This window comes from Moschus berezovskii, chromosome 14, assembly GCF_049115385.1.
Source record: "Moschus berezovskii isolate FMDL1 chromosome 14, NW_MosBer_1.0, whole genome shotgun sequence".
Lineage (NCBI taxonomy): Eukaryota > Metazoa > Chordata > Mammalia > Artiodactyla > Moschidae > Moschus > Moschus berezovskii.
Window position 1 is genome coordinate 26315552 of NC_142473.1, and position 22645 is coordinate 26338196.

The following is a 22645-nucleotide window of genomic DNA, read 5'->3' on the forward strand; positions in this document are numbered from 1 at the left end:
AATAAAAAGAAAGAGCCTATCAGAGAATATTGGTTATTAAAAATAAGCTTAAGTCAAAGATACCAAAATATAAAAAAACATTTTACTTTAGAGTGACAATATACACAACAGGAAACTTCGAAATGAAGAACTTTGGCAAAGACTAATTCAAGAGAATGATAAAGGCACAAATAACTATATTTAAAGATAAATCTTATTTTCTACTACTAATTTTCCCTTTAAAAATGATTTGTAAGGCCTTTTTGCTTACTAATCTTCATATATCTTCATATATTATGATTATATATACACAAATATATATTTAAAGCTTTAGCCTTTAGCTTTACATTTTAATTTTAGCATGTTACACAAACATTATTTTGTTAAATTTTCTACCTTCATGAACTGTAAGAGTTCCCTTGAGAAATAGACAGATATCAATTTTTTCAAATTTATATTTTTATTGCACCTACTCTAGAGTATATATATATATCTGCTTCATCTTTTTATTTTTAATGGAGAGTATGCAACAGTTGTAAAGCACTAAGATTTGAGGAAACAGTGAAAATTTTGCTTTTTGCTAAATGGTAGCAAGTTGGACAGCAATCAAAAAAATGTAGAAGGTTTTAGTTAAAAGTTATTGCTTCTTTCTCTACCTGAATTAAAAAAAATCAGTTGTCATCTAATACAATTTTATATTCTATATACAGAAATATGGATGTCTGAAAAAGTCATGACTTTAAACTTCCACTGAGGGGGCAGGTAGGAGATAAAGATGAATTCTGAACTGCTACTAAAAGTATTCTTGTTTTTTTACCATGGGGCAGGGCAGGGAACTGAGGTTACCTGACTTTGTTTGGGGATGTGTTTTTAGTTTCATCACTTGTAGTCTCTAGGAGACTGGGAGCGAGTGATCCTTTTATTCTGCTACAGTCTTTAAAGAACAAAAAGCAAGGGCTGCCAAAACTTAAATCTTTCTTGATTTCCTATTTTATTTTCTAATGGTTCATGTTTTTAAATATCTATATGTATCTATTCTGGATAGAATAATTGGATAAAAAATTTTACCCAGTATCAAAAGAAGAAACCCTAGAATTTACATGGGGGAAGGAAATGGCAACCCACTCCAGTACTCTTGCCTGGAAAATCCCATGGATGGAGAAGCCTGGTAGGCTGCAGTCCATGGGGTCGCACAGAGTCAGACACAACTGAGCAACTTCACTTTCACTTTTCACTTTCATGCATTGGAGAAGGAAATGGCAACCCACTCCAGTGTTCTTGCTTAGAGAATCCCAGGGACGGTGGAGCCTGGTGGGCTGCCGTCTATGGGGTCGCACAGAGTTGGACATGACTGAAGCGACTTAGCAGCAGCTATATATCACAGTGGATTTCTTCCCAAACTGACAATGTTTAGGTTTTAAGCAAGATAAAGTGCCAATTAATGTGAAATTCACTCACAAAGACTTGAGATTTTTGCTTCCTGAAAACAGAGAATTTAAATTCTTTTATGCCATAAGTGTGCATTCTGAGTCCATGAACCATGCTCTGTTTTTATTTAGGGAAAGACTGTCTTCCTGTCAGACCCCGTTCTCCCCATTTCTTGGTAGAAACATGGTGTAGAGTGCATCTCTTGGCCTCCTGCTGGTGCACAGGATACTACTGCACAGCCTACTCGCAGCGCCTACCAGCCCTCTCTAGGGTATGATTTCCCCTGGTTCTGTTCTACACTTACTTCACATCCTGTGCTTCATGGGAGTATGTGACATGCTGCTCTGATACTATTCAGTTAGCGTTCGTCTTTATACCGTTGCCCTTGCTTACTGCATATGTCGCTTACAACAGCAGTTTAAGGGACTCTGCAGGGCTAGAGAAACCATGCATTCAGGAGGCCTGTGTGCAGTGGGTAACAGACCAGTTACATGCCTTATGAAGGTAGTCAGGAGACAGATCTGTAGGCTTGCTTCTCTGCATTTTGATACCATGAGCTAGTGGGAGCAAGGTCTAGGGGGTCTTGGTGTGCTAATAGGCTTCTCAGGTGGCTCAGTGGGTAAAGAAACTGCCTACAGTGCAGGAGATGCCAGAGATATGGGATCGATTCCTGGGATGGGAAGTTCCCTTGGAGGAGGGCATGGCAACCGCTCCAGTATTCTTGCCTAGAGAATCCCATGGACAGAGGAGCCTGGCGGGCTACAGTCCAGAGGTCGCAAAGAGTCAGACATGACTGAAGTGACTGAGTGCAGCACAATATCTAGTTTGGTCTTAATTATCCATCTAGTTATAACTTTTAATCATAGCAATAAATTTTTGTGCTATTAAAGACAGAAGGTGACTTAAGTGACCATAGAAGACAGCTGACTTAAGAACTGATGTACATCAGTAAACATTTATGTTGCAAGTACATAGGAACATTCTACTGAACACTTTAATTGATGGTCAATTTATAATGTATAAAAATACTTTAAAGTATTTTTGATTGGTGATCAATGTTTTGTATTCTCTGTCTTACTTAGAAATTGTCCAGGTATCCAAGGATGATGAACTATTTACCTTAAAGAATTGTTCTTCTGTTGCTAAGTCATGTCTGATTCTTTGCAACCCCAGTTCTGTCCTCCATTGTCTCCTGGAGTTTGCTCAAATTCATGTCCATTGTAGAGAAGGCAATGGCACCCCACTCCAGTACTCTTGCTTGGAAAATCCCATGGATGGAGGAGCCTGGTGGGCTGCAGTCCATGGGGTCGTGAAGAGTCGGACACGACTGGGTGACTTCACTTTCACGTTTCACTTTCATGCATTGGAGAAGGAAATGGCAACCCACTCCAGCTTTCTTGCCTGGAGAATCCCAGGGATGGGGGAGCCTGGTGGGCTGCCTTCTATGGGGTTGCACAGAGTCGGACACGACTGAAGTGACTAAGCAGCAGCAGCCTGTCCATTGAGTCAGTGATGCTATCTAACAGTCTCATCATTTGCCACCCTCTTCTCCTTCAATCTTTCCCAGAATCACAGTCTCTTCTGCTGAGTCAGCTCTTTGCATCAGGTGGCCAGAGTATTGGAACTTGAGCTTCAGCATCAGTCCTTCCAGTGAATATTCAGGGTTGATTTCTTTAAGGATTGATTGGTTTGATCTCCTTGCTGTCCAAGGGACTCTAAAGAATCTTCTCAAGCACCACAATTTGAAAGCATCAATTCTTTGGCACTCAGCCTTCTTTATGAGCCAACTCTCATGGTACATGACTACTGGAAAAACCATAGCTTTGACTATATGGACTTTTGTTGGCAAAGTGATGTCACTGCTTTTTAATATGCTGTCTAGGTTTGTCATGGCTTTTCTTTCAAGGAGCAAGCCTCTTAATTTCAAGACTGCAATCACTATCCACAGTGATTTTGAAGTCCCCCAAAATAAAGTCTGTCACTGTTTCCATTTTTTTCCCCATCTATTTGCCTTGAAGAGATGGTAACAGATCTTCATTTTTTGAATGTTGAGTTTTAAGCCAGCTTTTTCATTCCTCTTTCACCCTCATCAAGAAGCTCTTTAGTTCCTCTTCACTTTCTCCCATTAGGGTGGTATCATCTGCATATCTGAGGTTGTTGATATTTCTCCTGGCAATCTTGAGTCAGGCTTGAGCTTCATCCAGCCCAGCATTTTGCATGATGTACTCTGCATAGAGATTAAATAAGCAGGGTGACAATATATAGCCTGGATGTATTCCTTTCCCAATTTGAAACCAGTCCATTGTTCCATATCTTGTTCTAACTGTTGCTTCTTGACCTGCATATGGGTTTTTTAGAAGGCAGGTAAGATGGTCTGGTATTCCCATCTCTTTCAGAATTTTCCACAGCTTGTTGTGATCCACACAGTCAAAGGCTTTAGCATAGTCAATGAAGCAGAAGTAGATGTTTTTCTGGAATCCACTTGCTTTTTCTATGATCCAACAGATGTTGGCAATTTGATCTCTGGTTTCTCTGCTTTTTCTAAATCCAGCTTGTACAGCTGGAAGTTCTCAGTTCACAGACTGTTGAAGCCTATCTTGAAGGATTTTGAGCGTTACATTACTAGCATGTGAAATGAGGGCAATTGTGCAGTAATTTGAACATTCTTCAGCATTGCCTTTCTTTGGGGTTGGAATGAATATTGACATTTTCCAGTCCTCCGGCCACTGCTGAGTTTTTCAAATTTGCTGGCATAATGTGTGCAGCACTTTAACAACATCATCTTTTAGGCTTTGAAATAGTTCAACTGGAATTCCATCACCTCCATTAGCTTTGTTTGTCATGATGCTTCCTAAGGCCCACTTGGCTTCACACTCCAGGATGTCTGGCTTTCGGTGAGTGATCACACCATTGTGATTATCCAGGTCATTAAGGTCTTTTTTGTACAGTTCTTCTGTGTATTCTTGCCACCTCTTCTTAATATCTTCTGCTTCTGTTAGGTTTATACCATCTCTGTCCTTTATGTGTCCATCCTTGCATGAAATATTCCCTTGTTATCTCTCATTTTCCTGAAGAGATCTTTAGTATTTCCCATTCTGCTTGCTTTCCTGTATTTCTTTGCATTGATCACTGAGGAAGACTCTCTTATCTCTCCTTGCTTTTCTCTGGAAGTCTGCATTCCGATGGGTACATCTTCCCTTTTCTCCTTTGTCTTTTGCTTCTCTTCTTTTCTCAGCTATTTGTAAGGCCTCCTTAGACAATCATTTTGCCTTTTTTCATTTCCTCTTCTTGGGGATGGTTTTGATCATTGCCTCTTATACAGTGTTACGAACCTCCATCTTTAGTTCTTCAGGCACTCTATCAGATCTAATCCCTTGAATCTATTTGTCACTTCCACTGTACAGTCATAAGGGATTTGCTTTAGGTCATACCTGAATGGCCTAGTGGTTTTCCCTACTTTCTTAGATTTGAGCCTGAATTTTGCAATAAGGAGCTGATAATATGAGCCACGGTAAGCTTGGTCTTGTTTTTTCTGACTCTGTAGATCTTCTTCATCTTTGGCTGTAAAGAATATAATCAGTCTGGTTTCAATATGGATCAGCAGGTGATGTCCATGTGTAGAGTTGTCTCTTGTGCTGTTGGAAGAGAGTGTTGGCTCTGAACAGTGCATTTGCTTGGCCAAACTCTTTGCCTTGCTTCATTCTGTACTCCAAGGTCAAACTTGCCTGTTACTCCAGGTATCCTTGACTTCTTACTTTTTCATTCCAGTGCCCTCTGATGAAAAGAACATCTCTTTTTTTGGTGTTAGTTCCAGAAGGCCTTGCAGGTCTTCACAGAATCATTCACCTTCATCTTCTGTGGCATCAGTGGTTGGGGCATAGACTTAGCTTACTGTGATACTGAATGTTTTGCATTGGAAGTGAACCGAGATCATTCTGTTGTTTTTGAGACTGCACCCAAGTACTGCATTTTGGACTCCTGTTGACTATGAGAGCTACTCCATTTCTTCTAAGGGATTCTTGCCCACAGTAGGAGATATAATGGTCATCTGAATTAAATTTGACCATTCCCATCTATTTCAGTTTACTGATTCCTAAAACGTTGATGTTCGCTCTTGCCATCTCTATTTAATGGCACTTCCAATTACCTTGATTCATGGACCAAACATTCCAGGTTCCTATGCAGTATTGTTCTTTACAGCACTGGACTTTGCTTTCACCACCAGAAACATCCATAACCGGGCATTGTTTCTGCTTTGGCTCAGCCTTTTCATTCCTTCTGGAGCTATTTCTCTGTTCTTCTCAGTAGCATATTGGACACCCACAGACCTGGGGGGGTTCATCTTTCTGTGTCATATCTTTTTGACTTTTCTGTTCATGGGGTTTTCAAGGCAAGAATGCTGAAGTGGTTTGCCATTCCCTTCTCCAGTGGACCACATTTTGTCAAAACTCTCCACCCTGACCCATTGGTCTTGGGTGGCCCTACACGGCATAGCTCATAGTTTTTATTTGGAAATTTGTGTGTATATATATATATATTTGTCTATTTGGTCTATTCCAAATTTTGGAAAAGACCCTGATGCTGGGAAAGGTTGAAGGCAAAATGAGGAGAAGATAACAGAGCATCAGTTCAGTTCTGACGTCACTCAGTCGTGTCCTATTCTTGGTGACCCCATGAACCGCCAGGCCTCCCTGTCCATCACCAACTCCCGGAGTCCACCCAAACCCATGTCCATTGAGTCGGTGATGCCATCCAACCATCTCATCCTCTGTCATTCCCTTCTCCTCCTGCCCTCAATCTTTCCCAGCATCAAGGTCTTTTCAAGTGAGTCAGCTCTTTCCATCAGGTGGCCAAAGTACTGGGGCTTCAGTTTCAGCATGAGTCCTTCCAATGAATATTCAGGACTGATTTCTTTTAGGATGGACCGGTTGGATCTCCTTGCAGTCCAAGGGACTCTCAAGAGTCTTCTCCAACACCACAGTTCAAAAGCATCAATTCTTTGGCACTCAACTTTCTTTAGTCCAACTCTCACATCCATACATGACCACTGGAAAAACCATAGCCTTGACTAGACGGACCTTTGTTGACAAAGTAATGTCCCTGCTTTTAAATATTCTGTCTAGGTTGGTCATAACTTTCCTTCCAAGGAGTAAACATCTTTTAATTTCATGGCTGCAATCACCATCTACAGTGATTTTGGAACCCCCAGAAATAAAGTCAGTCACTGTTTCCCCATCTATTTCCCATGAAGTGATGGGACTGGATGCCATGATCTTAATTTTCTGAATGTTGAGCTTTAAGCCAACTTTTTCACTCTCCTCTTTCACCTTCATGAAGAGACTCTTTAGTTCTTCTTGACTTTCTGCCATAACGGTGGTGTCAAGATGGCTAAATAGCATCACTGACTCAACGGACATAAATTTGAGCAAACTCTGGGATATAGTGAAGGACAGGGAAGCTGGCATGCTGCAGTCCATGGGAATGCAAAGAGTCAAACACGATTTAGTGACTGAACAACAACAACATATGCATTCTATTGACAGTGATTAATTGTATATTTTCGTAATGTTTATTATTTTGGCAATGAATATATATTCCAGTTAGAACAATAGTTTAACAAAATAAAACAACAATGCATAGGTAGTATGTCTTCAAACCCCCCTGCTGGTGTTTGGCCTCTTCCTACTCTTCATTCTTTGATGAAACTAGATAGTGGTTTCAATAGTGTGTGAACGTAAGCGATGATCTTAATCTTTTGTTTTTAGGCTAACGAGTGTTGGTATCTGGAGCCTCCTTCATCTTTACTCTCTAGAAAGTGTGTTCACTTATTCATTTGAGCACTGCAGATAGACATGGTGACAAATATGTTGGTATTATGTAAAATTTTTAAAAAATTATTTATTATTTGTTTATTTTTGTCTGCACTGGGTATTCGTTGCTGCAAGAGAGCTTGCTCTAGTTGCAGCAAGCAGAGGCTATTCTGTTGCAGTGTGCAGGCTTCTCATCATGGTGGCTTCTCTTGTTACAGAGCGCCGACTGTCGGCGCATGGGCTCAGTAGTTGTGGCGGATGGGCTTAGTTGCCCCATGGCATGTGGGATCTTCCTGGACCAGGGATTGGACCCATGTCCCCTGCATTGGCAGGCAGATTCTTGGCCACTGGACCACCAGGGAAGTTGGTACAGTTTGACATTTTCAGTGATGTTGTAATGGAGGGGGAAAAAAAAGCATTGTATAACCACAATATACAATGAGAGAATGGGGCTGACACACAAAGAAAGTCTTCTAAAAACATTGGTTACGTGAAAATCCCTTTTGTTCTGCTGAGCATGTAATGATTGGGAAATATAGATGTGAGCCCAAGTTTGGGAGCAAAGATTGAGGGGAATCAAAAATTGTTCCACAAAATAGGAGAATTTGAAGTTTCTAGGACTAATCCAGAAGAGACTTGGGAAAGAGAAGAGACCAGAGGAACAGATGAGAAAAGAGGTGGTGAGATGGTGTGAGGCTGGTATCTGGGGACAGTAGAGTTACAGTAGTTAGAGGGAAAAAAAATCCTGATTGTGGAGTGACCAGCAGATGGACAAGGTTATCCATGTTCAATTTGCTTTTTTTTCATTTTGACAGCATGATTCATTCTTTTGTCCCTCACACTTTTTTTGGTAATATTGATACAGACATAGAGACTATGTCTTGAAAAAATACTAGTGGTTTGTTTTATTTTACTTTGGATATTTTATATCAGGAGTGAATTTCTATCAGGATCAAAGCAATATCCTTATTCCAGAGCACATGCTAGATGCCAAGATAATCCACAAACTGTACCAATTCACTGGAAGAAGGCGTCTGGAGCCAGAAATGACTATGAGAATGTAAACCTCCTAGGAATTTGCAGAACTCTTTGGGCTTCCCTGGTGGCTTAGACGGTAAAGCATCTGCCTGCAATGCGGGAGACCCAGGTTCAATCCCTGGCTTGGGAAGATCCTCTGGAGAAGGAAACGGCAACCCATTCCAATACTCTTGCCTGGAAAATTCCATGGATAAAGGAGCCTTGTAGGCTACAGTCCATGGGGTCGCAAAGAGTCAGACATGACTGAGCGACTTCACTTCACTTTTTGGAGTAGATGCAGAGATCTAATATTCTGTGCAATGGATTTCCACAATGTGGAATACTAGATCTCAGGAAAACTTCAGGTGACATCTAGGTTACACTATGCAAAACCCCTGTTCAGTGTTCCTTCATATTTGTTGAATTCAGGTTCAGCCTTATGCATTGAGCTTTCTCATTACTTACAAGGTATGATTTGAATGAGCTCCTAGCCCTAGCCTACCTGGAGTATCTTCTCTCTGACCTCAAAGCCTTACCTGAAACTCTCTTCACTCTTCTAGCCTAGAAAGCACAAATGAGGCATTGTTTCAGCAAAGTCCTACCTACTTTACAGGATTGCCATAAAGATTTTAAAAGATGTTAAAATACTTAGGGCATTTAAAAATGCTATACCAATATAGGCATTCATTACTGTTATTGTTTTTATTTCTAAATAAGATGAGAGTAAAAATTTAAAAATTGTACCTATGATAATATACCAGGTACACTATGAATTTTCTCATTTAATACTCATAACATTTCTATGAGTGTCTCTATGAGACAGGAGGTATTATTTTTCTTCTCATTTTCAGTTCAGTTCAGTCGCTCAGTCGTATCCGACTCTCTGCGACCCCATGAATCACAACACGAAAGGCCTCCCTGTCCATCACCAACTCCCGGAGTTCACTCAAACTCGTGTCCATCGAGTCAGTGATGCCATCCAGCCATCTCATTCTCCGTCGTCCCCTTCTCCTCCCACCCTCAACCTTTCCCAGCATCAGAGTCTTTTCCAGTGAGTCAACTTGTCACATGAGGTGGCCAAAGTATTGCAGTTTCAGCTTTAGCATCAGTCCCTAATTACCTAGAGCCAAGAACTGAACACCGGAGAAGGCAATGGCAAGCCACTGCAGTACTCTTGCCTAGAAAATTGCATGGACAGAGGAGCCTGGTAGGCTGCAGTCCATGGGGTCGCTACTGGTTAGACACGACTGAGCGGCTTCACTTTCACTTTTCACTTTCACACATTGGAGAAGGAAATGGCAACCCACTCCAGTGTTCTTGCCTGGAGAATCCCAGGGATGGCGGAGCCTGGTCGGCTGCCGTCTATGGGGTCGCACAGAGTCGGACATGACTGAAGTGACTTAGCAGCAGCAGCAGCGAGAATTGAACACAGTTCTACAGGACTAGAAAACTGTCCTTTTAATGAGCTAAATAATAAATACAGATTAATAACTGGTGTTTTAGAAACTAAATCAGTGATGATACTTCCTTGGTGGTCCAGTAGCTGAGACTCCATGCTCCCAGTGCAGGGGGTCTGGGTTTGATCTGTGTTCATCGAACTTGATCCCACATCCTTAGCTGCAACTAAAGATACCACATGCTTCAATGAAGATGGAATATCATGCATGCCATGACTAAGTCCTGGCACAGCCAAATAAATATATTAGAAATAAATAAATTGGTGAGAAATACAAACAACTCTACAGAAAAATGAGCAATGGTTAAAGATAGACAAATAGTTTTTAAATTTATGAAAATAGCAACACCTTTACTTAATAACAAAACCATGATTAAATACCATAGCACTTATGTGATTACCAAAGAAGAGAAATCTTAATAACAACTGGTGAAGTTCATAGTAGCAGGCAGAAAAGCAGAAAAGGAGAAGGAAACCAATCAGCTTGATGAGGATCTTGTGAGAAAGAGGGGCTAGAGTCATTTCGGTCATGTTCTGTTCAACATGTAAGTTCACAGAAAAAAAGAGAGATCCTGCCACCCCAGGAGCTCATAGTCTGGTGGGAGGACACAGATACACAAGTGAAAGTACATGATACAGACTGTAAAAAGAATACATTCACAAGGTAAGTCTGAGGAGAAAGCGTAGAGAATGGGATTCCCACAGCATTTAGTTTTCCCACACAGCATTTTAAAGTTATGGTGTGGGAAAGCATTAAGAGCAAAGCTCCCAGACCAGCCCATTGAAAGATGCCTAGTGAATTCCTTGGTGGTCCAGTGGTTAGAGTTTTTGCTTTCACTGCAGGGCGTGTGGGTTCCATCCATGCTCCTGGAACAAGATCTGACATGCTTTGTGGCCAAAAATAAATAAATATGTAAGTTGTTGTTGCTCAACCGTGTCTGGCTCTTTGCGACCCCATGGACTGCAGCATGCCAAGCTTCCCAGTCCTTCACCATCTCCCGGAGCTAGAAGTTAACCCAGCTCTAAAGTTAAGGTTGATTCTATATGAATTTGATTGTACTTACATATATCCTTGATGGGTAAAAGTTTTGTTATTGGCATAGAATCTAAAGCTTTCCTGACAAAAATGTGTATGTGTTTTGTATTTTCCCTCTGCTTTTCCAGCCATGCTTCCTAGTTTAAAAGGAAAAAAAAAATGTGGACTTGCTTGGTGATCCAGTGGTTGGAGAACCACCTTGCAGTTTCAATCCTTGGTCCAGGAAGATCCCACGTACTGTGGGACAACCAAGTCCGTGGCCACAGCTACTGAGCCTGTACACTCTAGGACCCATGGCCCACAACAGAAGAACTACTGACGTGAGAAGCCAGTGCACTGCAAGGAAAAGTAGCCGCCACAGCTCTTCGCAGTTAGAGAAAGCCATGTGCAGCAACGAAGACCTAGCACAGCCATAAATAAATCAATATTAAAAATAGAAAAAATGCAACTATTCTTAGAAGCCAAGTGAAATGCAGTAGAGTCATCTTTTCCTTTCAAGAGTAGCAAAACAGAATAATCTCCGCAAGTCTTGAGATTTGACTCAATCTTGCATAGTTTTTTTTTTCTTTTTACTCCCAGAAAATACCTACTAATCAGTTTTCCCTCTTCTGCAAAAATAAGTAAGCACTTTTATAAGTTGGACTTTAGTATCAGCATTATGTCTGTGAAACAGCTCTCTGGGAGAACCTTAAAAAGGATGTGAAAGCAGAAGAGCTGTCTCTAAGCTGAATTTACATTTTATGATAATTTAGGAATTTTCTGTTCGTGTTTCACTTACCCAGCTGGATTTTGACACTTTTAGGGCTGGGGTCACATGTCAGATACTTTTGTATTCCCATTCCTCGCTCAGCACACTGCCCAGCACATGCCAAGTAGTCAGAGAAAAGCTGTGGGATGAATGAACAAGCTGGCTTCTGTAGCTTCTCTCTCTTTTCTTTTATCAGCAAATGAGCAGTGCATGCCTGTGTGGAAGGAGTTTTTAAGCAGAATTCATGCATTGTGCAGCTACTGAATGATCAACAGATGATCAACAATACTGTGACATTGTAAATAAATAATTTTTTGCAGTGGCAGCTGGTTCTGACCAAAAAAAAAAAAAAAGCTAGACATTGGAAAAAAAGCTAGACATGATGGTCAAAGAATGCAGGAAAGTAAGATAAGTCGTGCCCAGCAGTGAATTTATAAAAATGACTGAGTGAAAACACCAGGTCAATGCCATTGTAAAATAAGTTGTCTTAGAAATGAATGGCATGTCATGCCAAGCGTGGCCACAAGGGGTGCACCAGAGTCAGTCTGAAGGAAGAGAAACGTGTTCTTTGCTCAGTCGTGTCTGACTCTTTGTGACCTCATGGACTGTAACCCGCCAGGCTCCTCTCTGTCCATGGAATTCTCCAGGCAAGAATACTGGTGAGGGTAGCCAGCCATTCCCTTCTCAGGGGATCTTCCCCGACCCAGGGATACAAACCCAAGTCTTTCACATTGCAGGCAGATTTCTTTACCATCTGAGCCACCAGGGAAGCCTGAAGGAAGAGAGCAGGGGAGGAAAAGCACAGGCCACAGTCTTTGTTATGTTTTCTGTGGAAAAAGCAAGGCAGACAAAGGCAAACAGATTAGGATATCTGAGTAATTCCAGCGAACTTTGGGGGACAGGGCTGTCCCTGTTGTCTGGTATTTGATTTCGGGATGATTTAGGGCAGGGGAAATACTGGCTATGTGTATGACTGCTAGCTAAAGGAGGTGGTTGGTGGTGCGGAGTTCGAATTGGTTGGTTTGTATAGGAAAGTTGGGCTCACCAGCCCACGTACTGTTTCCTGTCTCAGGAATTAGCCAGCCCTAAAGGGCAGTCCCTTCCCCAGCCAGCAAAGCCCCCAAAGATGTCAGAACCTCATAAGATATAGAAGTGAAGTGAAGTCGCTCAGTCCTGTCTGACTCTTTGCTACCCCATGGACTGTAGCCCACCACACTCCTCTGTCCATGGGGTTTTCCAGGCAACAGTACTGGAGTGGGTTGCCATTTCCTTCTCCAGAGGATCTTCCCGACCCAGGGATTGAACCCAGGTCTCCCGCATTGTAAGCAAGATGCTTCACCGTCTGAGCCACCAGGAAGTCCTTCATAAGATATAAAACATAAGTATAATTAATGCATAAAACCCCAGAGCTTAAAAGAAATGTTATGACAAGAAGTATATGAATGAGAAGTTTTTACTATACCTGTTAATGTGATACAGCTTTAGGTGTTGCGTTAAATCTGTAAGTTAACTTGAAAAGCAATGCTATCTTCACTACAGTTACTCTTCTTGTCCCTGAATATTTCTGTTTCAGGGTTCATTTATTTCTTTTAATAAGTTTTATAAATTTTCTCTGAGTAGCTTTTATTATCTAAGTTATATTATTCCCACTATACTCCTTCTTACTATTATCAGTTCAGTTCAGTTCAGTTCAGTCACTCAGTCGTGTCCAACTCTCTGCGACCCCATGAATCACAGCACGCCAGGCCTCCCTGTCCATCACCAACTCCCGGAGTTCACTCAAACTCATGTCCACAGAGTTGGTGATGCCATCCAGCCATCTCATTCTCTGTCGTCCCCTTCTCCTCCCACCCCCAACCTTTCCCAGCATCAGAGTCTTTTCCAGTGAGTCAACTCGTCGCATGACGTGGCCAAAGTATTGCAGTTTCAGCCTTAGCATCAGTCCTTCCAATGAACACCCAGGATTGATCTCCTTTAGAATGGGCACAAATTTGGAAAACTCAGCAGTGGCCACAGGACTGGAAAAGGTCAGTCTTCATTCCAATCCCAAAGAAAGGCAATGCCAAAGAATGCTCAAACTACCGCACGATTGCACTCATCTCACACGCTAGTAAAGTCATGCTCAAAATTCTCCAAGCCAGGCTTCAGCAATATGTGAACCGTGAACTCCCAGATGTTCAAGCAGGTTTTAGAAAAGGCAGAGGAACCAGAGATCAAATCGCCAACATCCGCTGGATCATGGAGAAAGCAAGAGAGTTCCAGAAAAACATCTATTTCTGCTTCATTGACTATGCCAAAGCCTTTGACTGTGTGGATCACAATAAACTGTGGAACATTCTGAAAGAGATGGGAATACCAGACCACCTGACCTGCCTCTTGAGAAACCTGTATGCAGGTCAGGAAGCAACAGTCAGAACTGTACGTGGAAAAACAGACTGGTTCCAAATAGGAAAAGGAGTATGTCAAGGCTGTATATTGTCACCCTGCTTATTTAACTTATATGCAGAGTACATCATGAAGAACGCTGGGGTGGAAGAAGCACAAGCTGGAATAAGATTGCTGGGAGAAATATCAATAACCTCAGATATGCAGATGATACTACTCTTATGGCAGAAAGTGAAGAGGAACTCAGAAGCCTCTTGATGAAAGTGAAAGAGGAGAGTGAAAAGGTTGGCTTGAAGCTCAACATTCAGAAAACAAAGATCATGGCATCAGGTCCCATCACTTCATGGGAAATAGATGGAAAAACGGTGGAAACAGTGTCAGACTTTATTTTTGGGGGCTCCAAAATCACTGTGGATGCTGATTGCAGCCATGAAATTAAAAGACGCCTTCTCCTTGGAAGGAAAGTTATGACCAACCTAGATAGCATATTAAAAAGCAGAGACATTACTTTGCCAACCAAGGTCCGTATAGTCAAGGCTATGGGTTTTCCTGTGGTCATGTATGGATGTGAGAGTTGGACTGTGAAGAAAGCTGATCGCCGAAGAATTGATGCTTTTGAACTGTGGTGTTGGAGAAGACTCTTACTATTATAAATAGGATTAAAAAGGAAGAAAAAAATTTTCTTACTATATCACTCGTATATTAAAGTGAAATTATTTTTTGTGGCTGTATGTATTGTAATATCTTGCAAATTTGCAGAGTTAATTTATTGGGATGGCCAAAATGTTCATTCAGTTTTTCTCTAAGATATCAAAAACCTAAATGAAAGTTTAGGCCAACCCAATATTATCTTTAATAGATCTTTAGTTTAAAAAAATTTTTGCTATAAAAACTTGAAAATTTATATAAGTACCCATCACCCAAGCTCAGCAATTACTGAAATTTTACCTTCAGTTCAGTTCAATCGCTCAGTCATCTCCGACTCTTTGCAACCCCATGAATCACAGCACGCCAGGCCTCCCTGTCCATCACCAACTCCCGGAGTTCACCCAAACTCATGTCCATCGAGTCGGTGATGCCATCCAGCCATCTCATTCTCTGTTGTCCCCGTCTCCTCCCAACCCCAATCCCTCCCAGCATCAGAGTCTTTTCCAGTGAGTCAACTCGTCACATGAGGTGGCCAAAGTATTGGAGTTTCAGCTTCAGCATCAGTCCTTCCAATGAACACCCAGGATTGATCTCCTTTAGAATGGACTGGTTGGATCTTCTTGCAGTCCAAGGGACTCTCAAGAGTCTTCTCCAGCACCACAGTTCAAAAGCATCAATTCTTCGGCGATCAGCTTTCTTCACAGTCCAACCCTCACATCTATACATGACCACAGGAAAACCCATAGCCTTGACTAGACGGACCTTGGTTGGCAAAGTAATGTCTCTGCTTTTTAATATGATATCTAGGTTGGTCATACGGAGAAGGCAACGGCAAGCCACTCCAGTACTCTTGCCTAGAAAATCCCATGGACGGAGGAGCCTGGTAGGCTGCAGTCCATGGGGTCGCTACGAGTCAGACATGACTGAGCGACTTCACTTTCACTTTTCACTTTCACACATTGGAGAAGGAAATGGCAACCCACTCCAGTGTTCTTGCCTGGAGAATCCCAGGGACGGGGGAGCCTGGTGGGCTGCCGTCTATGGGGTCGCACAGAGTCGGACGTGACTGAAGTGACTTAGCAGCAGCAGCAGCAGCAGCAGGTTGGTCATAACTTTCCTTCCAAGGAGTAAGCGTCTTTTAATTTCATGGCTGCAATCAGCATCCACAGTGATTTTGGAGCCCCAAAAAATAAAGTCTGACACTGTTTCCACTGTTTCCCCATCTATTTCCCATGAAGTGATGGGACCTGATGCCATGATCTTTGTTTTCTGAATGTTGAGCTTCAAGCCAACCTTTTCACTCTCCTCTTTCACTTTCATCAAGAGGCTTTTGAGTTCCTCTTCACTCTCTGCCATAAGGGTGGTGTCATCTGCATATCTGAGGTTATTGATATTTCTCCTGGCAATCTTGATTCCAGCTGTGCTTCTTCCAGCCCAGCATTCCTCATGATGTACTCTGCATATAAGTTAAATAAGCAGGGTGACAATATACAGCCTTGATGTACTCCTTTTCCTATTTGGAACCAGTCTGTTGTTCCATGTCCAGTTCTGACTGTTGCTTCCTGACCTGCATACAGGTTTCTCAAGAGGCAGGTCAGGTGGTCTGGTATTCCCATCTCTCTTCTATTTCCCCTCTCCCATACATTCTGGTCCTTCAGTTCCACTTAAGATGCCCAATAATTTCCAGTAATTTTTTTCTGGTTCTAGTAAAGTTATTCACATGTATGGAAAGTTTCTGAATCTCTGGAGTACTTTTTTCCTTTCTCATGTTTTACCGTGCTGTTTGGTTTTAAATACTTTCCATGCTGACTTTTTGTCTCTGTTCCCAACTTTGAACATAGTGGTATCTATTTAGATTCAGAGTCAACAAAAGAAGGGAGATAATCCTAAAACTGGAGAAGGAAATGGCAGCCCACTCCTGTATTCTTGACTGGAGAATCCCATGGACAAAAGAGCCTGGTGGGCTATAGTCCATGGGGTTGCAAGAGTCGGACACGGCTTAGCAACTAAACCAAACCAACCAGTGTGAATGAGGACTTCCTTTTGTTCTGATTTCTGTCCAATGGCATGGTAATGGAATCTTTCTTTAAAATCTGTGTTTAGAGGGCAGATTGATATGGCAGCCTCTTTTCTCAGTTTCCAGTGACTTTTCACTTCGTATACTTCTGCTCTGTTGAAGTTGCATCTGTCCCTGACTCCTTTTGCCTGCTGTTCTATGAGTCTCTAGTACATGAGGAACTGTGGTTTTTAAAAAGTGCTGCCATAGTAAGGTTTTTACCTGTTTGCTTTTCTAACTCTAAATCATGCACAACAAAACAAAAAGCCCCAGCTATAAGTATGATTTTTTTTTCTTTTTAGGATTATTTATTTATTATCGGTGGCGCTGGGACTTCATTGCTGCATGAACATTTTCTCTTGCTGCAGTGCCCCAGCTTCTCACTGCAGTGGCTTCTCTTGTGGAGCATGCGCTCTAGGAGCTTCAGTAGCTTTGCGGCATGTGGGACCTTCCTAGACAAGGACTCGAACCAGTTCCCCTGCATTGACAGCTGGATTCTTAACCACTGGACCACAGGGAAAACCCTGATTTTTTTGTGGGGAGGTTGGTGGTGGCGTGGAGAATGATGATCTTTTAAAAAATTTATTTATTTTAGTTGGATAATAATTACTTTACAATATTGTTAAGGTTTTTGCCATACTTCAACATGAATCGGCCATAGGTACATGAGTGACCCCATTCTGAAACCGCTCCCACCTCCTTCTCTACCCCATCCCTCTGGGTTGTCCCAAAGCACCTGCTTTGGGTGCCCTGCTTCATGCATCGAACTTGCACTGGTCATCTATTTTACATATGGTAATGTACATGTTTCAATACTATTCTCTCAAATCATCCCACCCTCGCCTTCTCCCACATAGTCCAAAAGTCTGTTCTTTTTTTTGTTTTCAGATCAACATCTTACACTTTATAATACACTCACAAATTTTTACACAAATATCTTGTTTACAAGTACAAAAAGGCAAAGAACCTCACAGAATCGAAGTAACTGTATCATCGACTACATTCAGTAGAGTTAGTACTGTTGTCCCCATTCTTCATCTTCTAAATCCAGATTCTGCATTGGGCCAGATGGAAGCTGGGTGTCAGGGCCAGTATTTGTGAATCCATCCCCCATGTGGACTCCGCTTTCAGAAGTTGGAGACTGGGCGTAGTTCTGCACACGTTTGGGTTTCAACAGAGCTGAATTGAGATTCCATCGTGTTCCAGGCCAGATAGGCCAGAAGAAAGTCATCCATTGCTGTCTGGGTTTCACTGCTGATGAAGAATAAGCACCCCAACGTTTCGAAGTCAGAATTCATGGTCTGTGTTTCAACACTGTTCAACTGAACTTCGCTTCCCAGGGCAGGCAGGTTTTTAGCAGTGGAGATTCTGTCAGTCTGGGTCTCTGTGTCAGATGAATCCATACTCATGGAAAATCTGGATTGTTTCAAGATACTTCCCAGTGGCAGAACTTCTACTGTCTAAAAAGAAGTTCAGGTCCGTCTGTGTCTGCATGTCAAACATTTCAAGGCCTAAGAAGCTAGAATTTCCCCTACAACTGTAGGCCTGGGCAGAAGGGTCTGCAAGGAAGAAGTCAGTTTGGGTTTCTGTGTCCAGCAATTCCAAGACTGGCTGAGTGGTCATGGTGCTAAGCTCACTCTCCTCAGTTTGCATCTGTATATTAGAGGCTGAAAAGAACTCTTCAATATCAAAATCAATTGCAGGATTCTGGGTTGGGCCAGATGGGAGCTGGTGTCAGGTCCAATATTTGTGTCAGACAAAAGACTATGATTGACCAGCGTCTGACCAGGTAGGTTACTTGACTAGATGTTTTCTAGATCACTTAATAAATCCACGGTTTGGGTCTGATTATCTGTCATGTTCTGTGACAAAAGCATATTATTCGGTGCACTGGAATTTATAATTGGTGCGCATTTTTCAATATCTTGAGTTAAAGTTTTAGGGTGGTTCTGAGGTAACAAGTCCTGAGTTACAGTCTCTGCTACTGAGCTGCTGCTTATAATATTGTCTGTAGACACACCATATGATGAATGGACACTCTCAAAAATGTATCCACACATTACAGCTTGGTCCATCTGTACTCGGTCATTTGCTGGACTTTGCATTCCGCTGGTCTGAGTTTCTCTGGAGATCCCACCTGACTGGAAACTGGCATCTATAAATGCATCAGCCTGAATAGCGATAGATGAGGTTACCTTAGAACTGGGCAAAAAAGTCTAACTCTGAACACTAATGGGAAGGGAAACCTGTGAACCAAATGTCAAATCAGTTTGTGAACAGGATGACACAGAGGAGTCAGGGCTGGCCCACGGTGCAGATGGCATGAATTGCGGTGTGGTGTAGGACAGGTCTGTCTGTACATTGATCAAAGAAATGCTGTTCTTCTGACATGTGTTCCCGAGTTCTTGTAATGGGCTATGCATGCATGCATTGCTTCAGTCGTGTCCAACTCTGTGCGACCCCACGGACAGCAGCCCACCAGGCTCCCCTATCCATGGGATTCTCCGGGCAAGAACACTGGAGTGGGTTGCCGTTTCCATCTCCAGTAATGGGCTAAATGGACTTTTACCCAAGTTTACTTGAACACCTGTGCTAATTGGCTCAACATCAACAGGATTTACAACTTTTGAAAGAGGGAGGCTCTCCTTGAGAGAGGAGGCCTCTGCATCCAGGCCGAGGATCAGGGTTTCAATGGACAAGGGCAGTAAGTGCACGGCCCTGGGGGCAGAGCCCTGATGATGGTCAACAACCAACAGCACAGGCTGGGCCGAGGACTTGTCTGCAGGCACGAAGACAGGCATGGGAGAAAACTGCATGACGGGGAGTTTGACCAAAGCCACTTTGGGTCTTGGTAAAAGCCACTTCTGAGGGTACCTTGGAGCTGCTGGAAGAGTCTGTTGTTTGGCATTAGAGCTGCAAGAGTCTTCAAAGGAAGCCACCAGCTTTATTTCTGAAGTTTCTAGTTCTGGAGCGTCTGGTTGCAGAATTGGTTGGTTGCTCAGTGATTCAACGGTCTTACTGGACAGCTTCTGGTTGTGCAGGCAGTTTTCCATTTTCCTTTTCTTACTAGGTGGATCCCTGTGTTCTGCAGGGATCTCATGGCCAGTTTGGTAGATGTGGGACTGTAATGCAGTTCCTGCTGGCATAGGGACAGCCACACATGCACTGGAAGGTCTTGCCACAATCCTCTACGTGTCTTTTCAAGTCCCACTTGGTGCCATATGAATTGCTGCACTTACTACATTGATGCTTCTTTTCAGTATCCATTTTCATACAGTGCTGTTTTGCAAGAGAAAATTGAGAAAATGGTCTGGCAGGGCCTCTAGGGCATCCTTCAATTGGACAACAGTAGAATTTCGGTATAGTTTTCAAATACTTTCTTATTGTTGGATTTATTGCGCCATCATGCAGAGTACATCACGAGAAATGCTGGGCTGGATGAATCACAAGTTGGAATCAAGATTGCTGGGAGAAATATCAACAACCCAAGATATGCAGATGATACCACTTTAGTGGCAGAAAGTTAAGAGGAACTAAAGAGTCTTTGATGACGGTGAAAGAGGAGAGTGAAAAAGCTGGCTTAAAACTCAACATTAAAAAAATGAAGATCATGGCATCCAGTCCCATCACTTCATGGCAAATAGATGGGAAACAATGGAAACAGTGTCAGATTTCATTTTCTTGGGCTCGAGAATCACTGCAGATGGTGACTGTAGCCACAAAATTAAAAGACGTTTGCTCCTTGGAAAAATAACTAGAACAAACCTAGACAGTGTATTGAAAAGCAGAGACATCACTTTGCCAACAAAGGTCCATCTAGTCAAAGCTATTGTTTTTCCAGCAGTCATGTATGGATGTGAGAGTCCGTCCATAAAGAAGGCTGAGCACTGGAGAATTGATGCTTTTGAACTGTGGTGTTGGAGAAGACTCTTGAGAGTCCCTTGCACACAGGGAGATCAAACCAATCAATCCAAAAGGAAATCAATCCTGAATATTCATTGGAAGGACTGGTGCTCAAGCTGAAGTTCCAGTACTTCAGCCATCTGATGCAAAGAGCCAACTAATTGGAAAAGACCTTGATGCTGGGAAAGACTGAGGGCTAGAGGAGAAGGGGGCGACATAGGATGAGATGGTTGAATGGCATCACCGACTCAATGGACATGAGTTTGAGCAAACTCAGGGAGATAGCGAAGGACAGTGAAGCCTGGAGTGCGGCAGTTCATGGGGTTGCAAAAAGTCAGACAGGACAAAGCGACTGAACAATTGTATACTATCAAACCAGTCCTGTGAAGTATTGATAAATGACATCTTTTGCTTAACGGATGCTTCTCAAGGTTTGGAGTAATATAGCTCCTGATCGGAGAAGGCAATGGCAAGCCACTCCAGTACAGTTGCCTAGAAAATTCCATGGATGGAGGAGCCTGGTAGGCTGCAGTCCGTGGGGTCGCTATGAGTCAGATGCGACTGATCGACTTCATTTTCACTTTTCACTTTCACGCACTGGAGAAGGAAATGGCAACCCACTCCAGTGTTCTTGCCTGGAGAATCCCAGGGACGGGGGAGCCTGAGCCTGGTGGGCTGCCGTCTCTGGGGTCGCACAGAGTCGGACACGACTGAAGCGACTTAGCAGCAGCAGCAGCAGCAGCAGCTCCTGATAGCAGTTCCACAAAAAACAATATAAAATGTTAAAAAGGGCTTCCGAGAATGCAGGCCAACAACGTTAAGAGAGAGCCCTCGTCAGACTGGCCGCTTCGTTTGTGCTTAGAGATGTCATGTCGGCCTTAGTAATCAGTGAGGGGATGATCTGAAGGTGGGTGATGGCTGTTACATATGAGCTGCAGGCGGCGGCTCTTGCTTGACCAGGTGCGTGCGGAGCGCGGGGCTGTCGGGCAGGATCTTGCCGCAGCCGCGCACCGTGCACCGGGCGTTGGTCCGCACTGCCCGGGACCGCTCGCTCACCGACGGCTGGATAAGCTCCAGGGCGGGCGGCACCGACCCAGCGGGCTGCTGCCTCTCAGCCGCCCGGGGAACCCCACGGGCCGGCGGCGGCTCCCCTCGCGGCCGCCGGGACTGCCGGGGCGCCGAGGCGAGAGCCGCGGGATCCGCCACCGCCCCAGAGGCCGCCATGGCTCTCGCACCGCAGACGGATCAGGCTCCAAAAGTCTGTTCTTTACGTCTGTGCCTCCTTTGCTGCTGCATCTTTGAGAGAGAAACTGTGCACAAGAAATAAGAAGACTGCTCCTTCTAGTGGAAAGAAAGGGATATTTTTTGCTAAGGGACTTAAGATTAGCTTATCTAAATCTTTCCTGACCTATCTCAATATCTTCCAAATACAGAGATTAAAAGAAAAAAAGCAGCCCTGCACTTAAAAACCTGGGATATTATTCCAATCCCAAAGAAAGGCAATGCCAAAGAATGCTCAAACTACTGCACAATTGCACTCATCTCACATGCTAGTAAAGTAATGCTTAAAATTCTCCACGTCAGGCTTCAGCAATATGTGAACCGTGAACTTCCAGATGTTCAAGCAGGTTTTAGAAAAGGCAGAGGCACCAGAGATCAAATTGCCAACATCCGCTGGATCATGGAGAAAGCAAGAGAGTTCCAGAAAAACATCTATTTCTGCTTCATTGACTATGCCAAAGCCTTTGACTGTGTGCATCACAATAAACTGTGGAAAATTCTGAAAGAGATGGGAATACCAGACCACCTGACCTGCCTCTTGAGAAGCCTATATGCAGGTCAGGAAGCAACAGTTAGAACTGGACATGGAACAACAGACTGGTTCCAAATAGGAAAAGGAGTACGTCAAGGCTGTATATTGTCACCCTGCTTATTTAACTTATATGCAGAGTACATCATGAGGAATGCTGGGCTGGAAGAAGCACAAGCTGGGATCAAGATTGCTGGGAGAAATATCGATAACCTCAGATATGCAGATGACACTACCCTTATGGAAGAAAGTGAAGAGGAACTCAAAAGCCTCTTGATGAAAGTGAAAGAAGAGGGTGAAAAGGTTGGCTTGAAGCTCAACATTCAGAAAACGAAGATCATGGCATCTGGTCCCATCACTTCATGGGAA

The 22645-nt window shown here is 43.0% G+C and overlaps 1 pseudogene; it reads right to left on the reverse strand.

Annotated features, from left to right (window-relative positions):
- Positions 1-17690: 17690 nt before the first annotated feature.
- On the reverse strand, positions 17691-21690 carry LOC129554332 (ATM interactor-like; annotated as a pseudogene).
- Positions 21691-22645: the final 955 nt, after the last annotated feature.